This window comes from Hemibagrus wyckioides, linkage group LG20 (assembly GCF_019097595.1).
Source record: "Hemibagrus wyckioides isolate EC202008001 linkage group LG20, SWU_Hwy_1.0, whole genome shotgun sequence".
NCBI lineage: Eukaryota > Metazoa > Chordata > Actinopteri > Siluriformes > Bagridae > Hemibagrus > Hemibagrus wyckioides.
This window is the reverse complement of record NC_080729.1, coordinates 8,990,376-9,003,795: the sequence shown is the minus strand read 5'-3', so window position 1 is coordinate 9,003,795 and position 13,420 is coordinate 8,990,376. Positions and strand designations below refer to the sequence as shown.

Below are 13,420 nucleotides of genomic sequence, written 5' to 3'. Positions count from 1 at the left end.
CAGTGTGTGTTACAGTGTGATCATGTATAACAGTGCAGTGTGTGTTACAGAGTGATCATGTATAACAGTGCAGTGTGTGTTACAGTGTGATCGTGTATAACAGTGCAGTGTGTGTTACAGTGTGATCATGTATAACAGTGCAGTGTGTGTTACAGTGTGATCATGTATAACAGTGCAGTGTGTGTTACAGTGTGATCGTGTATAACAGTGCAGTGTGTGTTACGGTGTGATCATGTATAACAGTGCAGTGTGTGTTACAGTGTGATCGTGTATAACAGTGCAGTGTGTGTTACAGTGTGATCATGTATAACAGTGCAGTGTGTTACAGTGTGATCATGTATAACAGTGCAGTGTGTGTTACTTTGTGATCATGTATAACAGTGCAGTGTGTGTTACGGTGTGATCATGTATAACAGTGCAGTGTGTGTTACGGTGTGATCATGTATAACAGTGCAGTGTGTTACAGTGTGATCATGTATAACAGTGCAGTGTGTGTTACGGTGTGATCATGTATAACAGTGCAGTGTGTGTTACGGTGTGATCATGTATAACAGTGCAGTGTGTGTTACGGTGTGATCATGTATAACAGTGCACAGGTATGAATGGTGATTCACAGGTTGAATGTCATGTCATCTGCACAGACAGTGTACAATGCACAGTGTGTTCACAGCCTGTGCATATGATTGCAACAGAGCATAGAAATAGAAATCACATTCATTTAACTAACTTTATGTGTGTAATAATCGGGAAACTTCGCTGGGTGAGCGTGCCGAGATATAGAATATATCAGTGCCCTCCAAACAGGACCTGTGCACGCTCCGAGGGAGCATCAAACAGTCTTACTGCCAACTGGGTCATCCCACAGCCCCAACCTCACACAAATTACCCTTTAAGGCCACGCATTGCAGAGGTCAGAGTGTGGTCCTGTCCAGCAGAAAGCAAGACGTACTTCATTGTACTGATTGGAACTGCTACATAAGTATCGTGTTAACTAGGGCATCTACAGCACCTGCTCATATCATAAAGGGTTCTCCAACCTCTATCTGCTGTGCCAGGGATATCTGTAGATGCACCTCGAAGGTATACTTCTCCGGGTACTCAATGTTAAGTGCATAAATGATACCAAAAAGTAAAGCAAATGCATTTGGCAGGTCATCAACATCATCAAGCACAATTTTCTCTTCCAGCACCACAGCTATACTTCTTGTGTTTGGGTTGGTTATTGCCACATCTTCAACAAAACTGAGGATACCTACTTTAAGTCCCTTAGTGCAGGTTTCCTTCTGGACTGTGTCCTACAGAGACAACAAACTAAGGGTCAAAATCAATACAGAACAAAAATAAGAAAAAGAAGAAGTATCTTGCTCAAGGGTACAATCAAGGAAGTTATGTTTTGTGCTGGGACTTGAACACAACCTTCTTATCAGAGACTCAAAGCCATCACTACAGCTAGCTTGCACTGCTTCACTGGAATCTTTAAGTGCCATTAATTCAGTGGGAGAAATAGCTGAATCAATGCAAACTAGTTATGGTGTTGCTCTGGCATGGCTGTAATGGCTCAGTGACAGAAGGCTTGATCAGAAGGTTGTGTTCAAATTCCAGCACACTTCCAAGCAGCACTGGTTGAGTAAGACCCTTATCTTTCAGCTTAGTTGTATCCTACATCAGTCAAATGAACAAGTGTGCTGGGTTATGTGTCATTTTATGCAACATTAAGATATTACAGCACTTTACTGACGACCCAAATTGCCAGTCAGCTGCTGTAAAGTTTAGAGCGTTTTGGTTTCTTATGTTCACTAATCATTAAAATATTTAATACACTTACATTGTTTGTTTTAAGGCGAGTCGTTTGGGTTGTAGAAATTTGAGAAAGGATAGCATTCTCACAAACTTCTCCACAGGCCAGCCATGTTAGACATGACGGATAAGATAAAAAATATTACCAGATACGTTCTCAGTAGATTGCCCTCCTTTTCTCTCAGAAACAAGGGAAGGCCACAAAGTGCTGCAGATTTGCGTGTGATTATCCTGTGTGTCAGGATAGCAGTGGTCTAAAACACAAACAGGAAGCAGGAAAAACATGGACAAAGTAAATGGCTTTTACTACAACTAGCATTTGTAGTATGCAGTTATGTTTTTTAAAACCTCAAAATTTGAAGTAAACTGATGTTGTTACCCGTTCATCAAGTCTGTCTAGGAGTATTTGAGTTTCTCCTCCCAAGGCTCCACTTCTTGATCTATAGAGCTTTATCAATCGTGGTGCAAGTGAGTCCAAGTAACTAAGAAAGATCTGCCTGAGATCAACTCCAGTAACTCTGTAGAATTCTGCATATATCTGCAAAAAATATAAATAGTTCAAATTCACTACCCTAATGTTATGTTTGGGGATGAAAACATCCACTAAAATAAACTGCTGTAAAAATATATCAGATGATATATTTTGATGGATATTTTTTTACTTTTTATCACAGTCTTGGACATGTCAAAGATTATTAACAACATTAGCTTTGATGCATTTTTAGTTGTTTTTTTTTGCAGCATCTGATTAAATTTTTCTCCCTAATTTACTGTTGGTGGCTGTTTTTGCCTTCCATTATAACCACATTTTTTGACTGCACAGCCATGACACTATATAATCATGCATTCTTGATTGTTGCTGGTTTTCCCTGTTGGGAAGAGGTACAATTTGTGATTTTTACTGTTGATGACCAAGTGGCACCATTAACCCTTTAGATAGGCCTGTGCAAAGAAAGCTTAGTTTCTGGCTTTTTGTGTGTGTGTGTGTGTGTGCGTGCGTGCGTGTGTGTGTGTGTGAGAGAGAGAGAGAAATTGGTACAGAATACACCTCTGACATTGCTCTAATTCAATGCCCTGCCCGTATAAGACAGTGGTAGTGCAATCTAAGATAGCTGATGGCTTAGTGGTATCGTGTTTCTGCAGAAGTTTTCATTACATTGAAGGCACGCTTGAAAACTTCAAGTCATAACTACAGATAAGCTCTTATAGTGTTTGGATAATTAATACAGTACAGTATAACAAATAGACTTGCAACAAGTGGAGATGAGCAAGGTAAGCACTATTTGTATATACACTATAATGCCAAAAGTTTTGGGACATCTACCTTTACATGAACTTTAATGACATGAAACTTTAATGAAATCCTTAAGGTTTAATATGGAGTTGGCCCGCTCTTTGCAGCTATAACAGCTGCAACTCTTCTAGGAAGGCTTTCCACAAGGTTTAGGAGTGTATTTATGGGAATCTTTGACCATTGCTCTAGCAGCGCATTTGTGAGGTCAGGCACTGATGTTGGATGAGAAGGCCTGGCTCACAGTCTTCGCTCTCAAGTTCAAGGCTCCGCCAGTCAAGTTCCTCCACACCAAACTCGCTCATCCATGTCTTTATGAACCTTGCTTTGTGCACTGGTGCACAGTCATCTTGGAACAGGAAGAGGTCATCCCCAAACTGATCCCACAAAGTTGGGAAAATACAATTGTCCAAAATGTCTTGGTATGCTGAAGCATTAAGAGTTCTGTTGGAACTCAGAGCCCCCTCCGAGTGGACATATCACAGGGTGGAATTTTGTCTGTATCTATTACTCTTAGCTTTCCCAATAACCTCCACAATCTATAAAACTTAGCCGAAATAAAAGAGATCTCAGTCAACAGATGAGAAGAAGCGGGTTTCTTTATTCAGTCATGCAGTCAACACCATGCATATCTGAAGAGAGCAGCTGGTCTCTCCAACCCCGAAAAAGTCCCCTCTACTTATACCCCAGGCGCCCCGGGGCGCCTCCTTTTCTCTAATTTAAATATTTCCAGCAATTTCCCATTATATTCAGTGTATGGCTACTTTAGTCCCTCCTTCCTTAGTTTACATACGTTTTCCCAGTTCCCATTATTTTCGCATTTGTCCCGATACCGCCCCTAAATTGATACCATCCTCCCCTCGATGACGTCAATTTTCCTCCTCACCAGTTCCCCTTATTTTTAGGCTAAGTCAACCATTTTTTATAAAAATTGGCGCTTACTTATAGGCGCCACTTCCTTATTGACTTCATTTGACCATCACCTCTCAAAGGTGCTTCCTCGGCTCATCCTGACCTCGCGCGTTGCCCTCCACAACAATGTGTAAGTACCTTGCTCTCTTCCTCTATGTCATGATGACTTTTCTCTCTACCTACTTGATCTAAGTTTTTTTTGTTTTACTAATTTTAAACTAAGCTGTGCCATTAAACTGCCTCATATCCTTTTCCCTTTTCATCACTGTTGGTTGCTAGTATTCCTATGCTGTTGTCTCCTCTACCTGCCTGTCACTGTCATGTCACAGTGACCTGGCCTACTTCCCACACTGTGTTCCTCCTACCTTAGTACACGCTCTCTTTTGCTGACTACATAGTCACACAATATGCACTTCACTCATCTTCACTCATTTCCCATTACTTTTTTCTAGCTCAGTCAGCCCGCCGCGCTATCTTCCGGAGAAGTCCCAGGGGTGCTCTGCGACGCTATCGCCAGTATCAGCTATCCTGTTTGGCCATTGAACTTACTGGTTTCCTGGAGCACCTATCTGAATCCTCTATTCCTGAGTCTCCTTCCCTTGCCCACCATATCGTGAGAGATACCGTCTATTTTGATCAGAGCACCCAATTTCACCCCACAACCTGTGATCAGTCTACTCAGACCTTCTACTGGCATTGGACACGCACCACCTCTCACGGCGTCCAGACTGAGGATTTCCCTGTTGAGATTTCCTCTAATGATTCTTCCTCTGACTCCTCTTCATTTCCTAATTCCCCTGACCTTCCCCAGCTTTCTCCTGAATTTGTGCCCATGCCTTACAGTGTTCATGATATTCCTCAGTCTTCTCCTGACTATTCACCCCCAACTTCTCCCACTGATTACTCTCCAACTTCTCCTCAGGATCCCGAGATTCCGTCTTCTACAACTGACCCTCCGGTCCCACTGATCCCATTGGATAGGCTGGCTGACTGAGTTGTAACTCCTAATGTTTCAATAAATCTCTCCTCTTTTCTGTTCCTTCAGTCCCAGTGTGGTTATTACGCTAGCATGCTGCCAATAATAATTCTGCATGTTTATTATAAAGACTATGAGACTCTATCTGATTATTATAGCTATTATTAATCAGAGTTAACTACTTACTGCGTAATAAATGGCTAAATTATTCTTGATAGATACACACTACTCTTTAGGCAGAATATTGCTAAGTCAGAGCTTAGAGCATTGAGTACATTAGCACTTAAGCTACTTTTTAAGGCTAGGTATATAATTCAAAGCTGGGTATATTATATTTTTCTCCGACAGTTCTTTTCACTGGAACTAAGGGGTCAAGCCCAACCCCTGAAAAACAACACCTGAATTGAATGATTTGGAGGGGTGTCCAAAAAAAACTTTTGGCAATATAGCAATATAGTATATTTAAGGAATTGGTGAGGAGCTGCTTTAAGACTGACCCTTCTGGACAATCTCAGTGAGTAGATATTGTGCAGGATATTTTGTTGTTAATGAAAGAAGAGACATTAATTAATAAAGAAGAGAACGATTGACTGTTTCTACACTGAGAATGTAAATGGAAAAGCTCAGAAATCCATAACCTTCTCTTATTTATGTCTCGAAAATAATAAGCACTGGGTTGGGATACTGTTACCATGGCAACAAAAACGTATGCTGTTCAGGAAATGGCAAAATTTTATGTACAAATATTTTTCTTGTTATTGTACAAGTAAAACAAGATTCAGTTATTAAAGCACAGCATGCACTTTTTATCCATTTATAGTTACATTTAGTCTTGTGGAATGTGAAGTTTATGCCTGTTATTGCTTATGTTACAGCAGTTACAAACTGCTCACCAACGCATGTCTTTAGACAGGAAGAAGAAACCCTGGAGAACCCGGAGGAAACCCCCGAAGCACCGGGAGAACATGCAAACTCCACATACACACAGCAAAGTTGGGAATAATCTAATATATATTCAACTATATTACATATTGTGTTACGCATAATCCAAATATGAATGCTATTATAATACGAAAGAGATACCAGCCTGATATGACATTTTACAGCTTGGCCAGGCCCTCATCTCTCTCCATCTCCTGATGTCGCACATCTCCACCGATAACATCTGGGCACACAGATAAGACGAAGGTTGCAGTATTTTGTACACATTTCATCGATTCGCATGTTCATTGACGTTCACAGAAAAGGTTACTGATGACATCATTTTGGGCGACGTACAGCATTAATTCCCTGCTGAATGCTGAAGGGCTAGGAGTGCTTCTAGAAAGTTCTCTTTATTGAATAACACCAAGAAAAATTTGTTGTTTATTCTAAAATCTATTAACACACACACACACATACAGACACACACAGACACCTTTACACACAGACACACACACACCTTTACACACAGACACACACACACACACCTTTACACACAGACACACACACACCTTTACACACAGACACACACACACACACACCTTTACACACTGACAGCTGCATTGCTGATTTCTATTTTTCAAAATAAATCATTCAAATTTATCATAAGTGTGTCTTCATGCTGTATTTCCTCTGTTATTGTAACCTTTATAACAGCAGTAAACATCTCTCACTCTTTCTCGATCTCTCTCTCTCTTGCTCTCTCACTCTTTCTTTCTCTCTTTCTCTAGCTCTCATGCTCTCTCTCTCTCTCTCTTGCTATCTCTCTCGCTCTCTTTTCCCCTTTTGTATAATTTGAGAATTTGTGGTTAGTCTGTCTATTTTATCTTTCTCTTCTCTTCCCAAAGCATTATGGGAAAACCATAACAGGGTAAATAACCCACCTCGTTCACATTCATTACTCCTGGGACATTACTCCAGGGAACAACGTAGTGGACATCAGCGTGCCGCCCACCACAGACGGGCAAAAGAGCAGCAAACTGCAGAAACCTGTAACCATGACGACCAACCATCACCCCTAACCCCACCAAGCCCTCACCACACTCCGCACTACACTCATCTCCCGTTTTCTCTCTATGTGTCGTGCCGCTGACGTTCGATTTATTTGTGTAATATATATTTTTCCTTTTGATAGCTTCTCAACTCACGTACGCGCACATACCGAGACAGACACTCGTACACACACATATTTCTGACATGAAATAAAATTTTACAATATAAACGCTGGTGACGTCTGTTTGCTTAATGTGGTGGAAATAATGGCCTTCTTTCTGAACCAATGAGCTGAAGAAATCTAGTGGGCCTTATGAAGATTAAAATCATTCTGCTAGAGCAGAGATGCCCAAACTATCTGTACATACTAGCCATACTATCTGAGAAAAGAGGGAGGGGGAGGGGGAGGGGGGATGCCTTTGACACAGATCGTCATTTCTAATTTAACATAAAATTTTTGTTTGTTTTATTGTTGACCTACAAAAGAGTAAACTGAAATGAAATGTGAATTAATCAGATTTTTTTTATGTACATGCGCAATTCAAGGTGCAGCGCCACGTGCTTTGCAACAATCGCCATCAATCAATGAGCTGCTTGACAAACTTCAATTCGAGCAGAGCGTGCTGCTACGTCCTTCATCAGCACAAGAAAGCGCCACACGGGTCAGTTATCAGATTTCTGCTCTAATTGCTAAATGTGGAAGAGCATTCGCTACTGGAGAGTTCGTCAAAGAATGTCTTGAAATGAATTAATGAATTAAAGTGGGAGAAGATGGCTGGCATTACAACTGATGGAGCGTCAGCAATGGTAGAGAGGAAATCTGGCCTTGCTACTTTGGCGTTTCAGAAAGTCAGTGAATGTGGAGGAAAAGTATGTTTGTATTGTAATAAGTTCATTGAACTACAAAACTTTAGCTTCTGTCATTTTCACAGGGAGAAAAATATTTGTCTCATGACATAAAGGATCGGACCAATTCTACAGTATCTAGTATGTGTCACGTGTGTTAAGAGCCAACATGCCTCAAGGCATCATTAATCTCTAAGGTTAACACAGTATGACTGTCTTAATTATAACATGAAAGCACACATCTGGCTGCCCTAAACATTTCTGGTTAGTTGCGATGATGTAAATATGAATTTAAGTTCATAAGTTCATTCTTATATTTAAGAATATAAATTTAAGGGATGTGAAAAACTCAATTGGAAAGATATATACAAAAGAGAACATTAAAATGACATACTGTGAATTAACCTTCGATTGTTATCGGACTGGAAGATCATCAGTCATTACAGAGGTGCAATTATGCTGTTCAGAGTCTTTAAACAAAGAAAAATAGGAATTTTTAAGGGAAAATGTCGGTCTGCCTCACTGCACTGTGTGAAATAAGAGTCTACTGAGAGTGGATCCAGTTACTGTCCTTTTAAACACGTCACTAAGATGAACAAATCTATTTTAGGATACATTGAGTAGACCATTTTTGTAACTTGGTGCTGAGTGTCTTTTTAAACAACCTTGAATTAATGTGAAAGAAGGTTGTACAACGTTGTTCCATTTACTTTGTACTTGAATGTTTCATCACGCAAGCTGTTTTTTTCTCTGTACAAATCAGTATGCTGACCAAAAACCATTAGTCATGAGCAGAAATCTTCTTAGCTTGTTTATTGAAGATGCAGGACAACCACCTAGTAATGCATTACACAATGCATTACAGTCTGGAGGTCACTGTTGAGCTACTAGTAATAGTACATCCTTCTAAATGCAAGCTGAACTCTGAGAGCTTCTGTGTACTGGTTTTTGGACCAATAAGTAATATCTCTGTCTTATCTGGATTTAGTAATAGAAAATTATCGATCATCCAATCATTTATATTTTTGACACACCGAGTTAATCTAGACAATGTAGATATTTCATCTGGTTTAGAAGAGATATATAAGTGGGTATAACAATGGAAACTAATCCCATGTCTTCTAATGATGTTACCCAAGGGAAGCATGTATATTGAAAAAAGCAGAGGTCCCAAAACTGACCCTTGCGGGACCCTGTATTTCACTGCCATTACACCGGACAGTTCTCCATTTAGATCTACAAAATGCTATCGATCAGACAGGTAGGATCTAAATCATTTTAATGCCTGTCCCTGAATACCCATGTGATTTTGTAAGTGATCTATGAGGATATTATGATCTATAGTGTCGAATGCAGCACTAAGATCAAGTAAGACTAATATTGAGATGCAGCCTTGGTCCTAAGCTAAAAACAAGTCATTTGTGATTTTAACTAGCGCAGTTTCTGTACTATGATGGGGCCTGAATCCTGACTGAAATTCTTTAAAGATATTGTTTTCCTGTAAGAAGGAGCATAATTGAGCAGACACCACCTCTTCTAATATTTTAGATATAAACGGAAGGTTTGAAATCGGTCTGTAATTTGTTATTTCATTAGGGTCTAGTTTAGGTTTCTTAAGAAGAGGCTTAATGACTGCCAACTTGAGTGGTTTAGGGACATGACCTAAATATAGCGAAGAATGAATAATGTTTAGAAGAGGCTCTCCAGCTGTATGTATCACTTCTTTTAGTAATCTAGTTGGAATCGGGTCTAACAAACACGTTGTTGATTTAGCCGTGCTGACAAGTTCATACAGCTCTTCCTGTCCTATACCCGTAAAGCATTGTAGCTCTAGATGTGGAGCTTTAGGCTGGACTGGATCACAGGATGCTGTCAGAGGTTGAACATCCATTATTTTGTTCCTGATACTATCAATTTTTTCAGTGCAGAAATTCACAAAGTCCTCACTACTAAACTGTGATGGAATACTCTCTCTGGATATCTGATGTTTTGTTAGTCTAGCCACTGTACTAAATAAGAATCTGGGATTGTTTTGGTTTATTGCTATCAGTTTGCTCAGATGCTTGGCCCTAGCAGCTTTTAGAGACTGTCTATAGCCGGACATACAGTCTTTATACACAATTCTAAAAACTTCTAATTTAGTTTATCTCCACTTTCGCTCGAGGTTACGGGTTGCTCTCTTGAGGGCATGAGTATGACTATTGTACCATGGTGCAGGTGTCTTTAATCTCCGACCTTTTTTAATCGGATGGGGGCAACAGTGCCTAGAGTGCTGGTAAAAATAGTGCCTATGCTTTTAGTAACTTCATCTCGATCATCTGTATTTAGGGGTCTAGTAAGAAGTTGAGACAGTTCCAGCAGGTTACTCGTGAATCTGCCTTTGGTGGTCAGATTAATATTTCTACCAAATCAGTAACATAGCTAACATGGCTAATATGTTCTACAGGTAGAGTGTACACTAAGAGGCAGTGGTGGACCGTCAGGGCCAACAAGGCCTTCTCTGCTGGCCTAAACAGCAGTGATCTGAATCACTGACTTGCATTTTAATATATTTAATATATTTTTCCATTAATGTGTATTTAATTATTACCAATAGTCTATTCTCTACATTTCATAGCTTTTCTCTTGGTTGCGCTGCTTCCAGTAGTGTATATTTATGATAAGAGTATTTATCCAATCATAATTCAGCCAGTGGCTGACATCATGTGTTGCCAGGGTGAAAGAAATCTGCCTTAAGGCCTTCAGAATCAATAGTGCAGGCGTCCGTAGCTTAAAATAAGTGGCAATGAAATTGTTACATTAACCAAACAGATTTCGAGTTGGCGTCACTGGGGCCATCCAGCAGGCATACGATTACGTCAGCAATTTCCCGTCCTTTGATTGGATAATTGGAGTAGTCAGAGGCAGCAAACCGCACAAAACCGCACACTAAATAAAATATATATATTTTAACTCACAGTGGCTGACAGAGGAGAAGAAATCGATTTAGTTGCAGACATCCTTACAAATGCATTTTCAAGGTGGAGTGTAATAAAATTGACTATTCCTTGTGAGGTGTGAAATACTGTAGACTAATTTTGTTTTTACTTTGCTATTTAACGGTTGATTAGTATCTATTGCCATGGCGTCATAATGATGGTATAGAGGTGGATTCATTCAGGAAGGACACCAGTGAAGGCCTAGGTGTGAAATACATGGCCCGCCACTGCTAAAAGGTGATGGTCTGTGATATCATGGCTTTGAGGTAGAATATCTATAACAGTGACATCTGTTCCATGTGATATAATTAAATCTAGCGTATGATTAAAACGATGAGTTGGTCTAGTAATGTTTTGTTTAACCCCAAAGGAATTTAGTTAATCCAAAAATGCGAGTCCAAAAGCATTAGCATCGTCTACATGAATGTTAAAGTCTCCTACAATCAACACTTAATCAATAGGTCTGAGAGTAGATGTGCAAACTCTTTAAGAAAAACAACGTAGGGCCCCGGGGGTCTATACACGGTGGCCAGAGCGAGATATAGCAGGGAATTATTATGTGTGTCAGTGAGTGCAACATTAAGGATAAGCACTTTGATTGAGTTAAACCTGGGTCCTGTTTTCTGAGTAACAGTAAGAAAATTGTTATAGATAGTTGCAACACCACCTCCACGACCAGTCTGACGGGGCTCATGCTTATAGAAATATCCTGATGGAATAGACTCATTCAGACCAATTTAGTCATTTGGTCTAAGCCAGGTTTCAGTAAGGCAGAGTGCATCAAGACTATAATCTGATATCATTTTATTAACAATAAGTGTTTTAGGTGGAAGGGATCTAATGTTGAGAAGCACAAACATTAGAAATAGTTTTTGGATGCTTATTTGGCCTTTTTCTGGTTTTATGGTGATTATATAATTTCGAGAGCTTTTAACAAATTTATTCTTTGATCTCACTATTCGAGGAACAGACACAGTTTCTATAGGACGAGCTTTGTGTGCACTTGTATCAGTATGGTGAGTTGAACCCTAGCTATTATAATTGTGATCTGAGGTATGACTTACCAGTCAGATGGTGCGTAGTGTCCTGGAAATGTTGTGCGAGAGGACTGCTGCTCCAACTCTGCTAGGGTGCAGGCCATTAGTATGGTAGAGCCTAGGATGCTCCCAAAAAACATTCCAGTTATCAACAAAGGGTAATTTCTGATCTTCACACTATGACTGTAACCATTCATTAAAAGCAAATAGCCTACTGAACCTCTCGATTCCTCACTGGAACGTGGGCAGTGGTCCTTACACAGTGATCCTCGTCATGGGTGATGTTCTGCGTACCTTCTCAACCAGGCTCCTGAAGTCGTTCTCCAGGATCTCTGATTTGTTTCATGCCGCGAATTTACCTGGGACAGGTGAGCGTCAGTCCGTGACGATTCCAACGTGGCTTTCCACTGTCGCACCTGGGCCTGCTTCACCTGTAGGTGGAAAAAAAAATGTCTGGCCAATTTCCATTGACCTCTCTCACCAACAGTGTTTCTGCCTGCAGAACTGATGCTCACTAGTTTGTTTTTCTTCACCAATCTATGTAAACTCTAGAGACAGTTGGATGTGAAAATCTCAGATCAGCAGTTACTCAAATTTCTCGATCCAGCCGGGTTGGCACTAACAATCATGCCACAGTCCGAATGAATGAGTTCACATTTTTTCATCTTTAAGATGAACGTTAAGCTCGTGACCCGTATCTGATCTCCATTATGTTTATGCACTGCACTGAGGCCACATGATGGACACCTGCACGAGTGTGTACAGGTGTTCCTAAAATACGTGCAGGCAGAGTGTATGTATATTGAGCAGGTTGCGACGAGTGTGAGATTTGGGTGATCTGGCTCGCGCCCTCACCGCTGTCCGTGCAGCAGGTGGCGCACGCGAGCGCCCTTTTAAAAGCCCAGCGAGTACGGAGGCAGCGCGTGACACCGGCAATTGTGCCGCGGCTGCTCGGGCTCGCCCGTAACGCAAATCGGCGGCGAGGAAAACGCGTGACAGATCGACGCCCTCTTTTTCAACGAGTTGCCAAGAGTGGCGCGGCGTCGCGAGCGAGGAGTTTGGCGCGTGCACGCTGAGCAGAGAGCGGCGGAGAGTTTTTTTTGCTGCTGTCCGAAAGGTTACCGAAGTGCAGCCAAAGAAAGAAAGAGGAGGGGGAACAGGAGAGAAACTCCACACAGGATGTTCAGTATGCATCTGTCCCGTTTTTACCGTCGAGGTTTAACGGGTTTAGTTTAAAAAATCGCGTTTGGACCTCAACCGATCAGGCTCTCTGCTCCTCTCGCGGTAATTCCGGCTGTTTAATTGGGACGCATCCGGACGCAGCTCGAGGGATCCAGGAGTCTCTGCGGTTTCTGCAGTTCCCTCACTGTCAAGGGGGCAATGAGAATTCCTGTCTTTTTGCATTGACAACGAAATGGGGTGAGTGAAGTGTGTATTGTGTCTATTGTGTCTATTGTGTCTAGTGTGTATTGTGTGTAGTGTGTGTGTGTGTGTGTATTGTGTGTGTATTGTGTGTGTGTACTAGTGCCTCAGGCGGGAGAAAATCTGTATCTAGGCAGATTGTTACAACTTGTTGTTGCTGTACATTATTCGTCTTCTAAAAAGTCAC

The 13,420-nt window shown here is 41.0% G+C and overlaps 1 long non-coding RNA gene across 1 annotated transcript; it reads right to left on the bottom strand.

The window, feature by feature from the left end:
• Nucleotides 1-1,901: 1,901 nt before the first annotated feature.
• LOC131370689 (uncharacterized) lies at nt 1,902-12,722 on the bottom strand. Its single transcript, XR_009207458.1, has 3 exons — nt 11,839-12,722; nt 2,177-2,335; nt 1,902-2,051 (listed from the first exon to the last, which is right to left on the bottom strand). It is a non-coding gene; the product is annotated as an uncharacterized LOC131370689 (long non-coding RNA).
• Between the last annotated feature and the right edge of the window lie 698 nt (nt 12,723-13,420).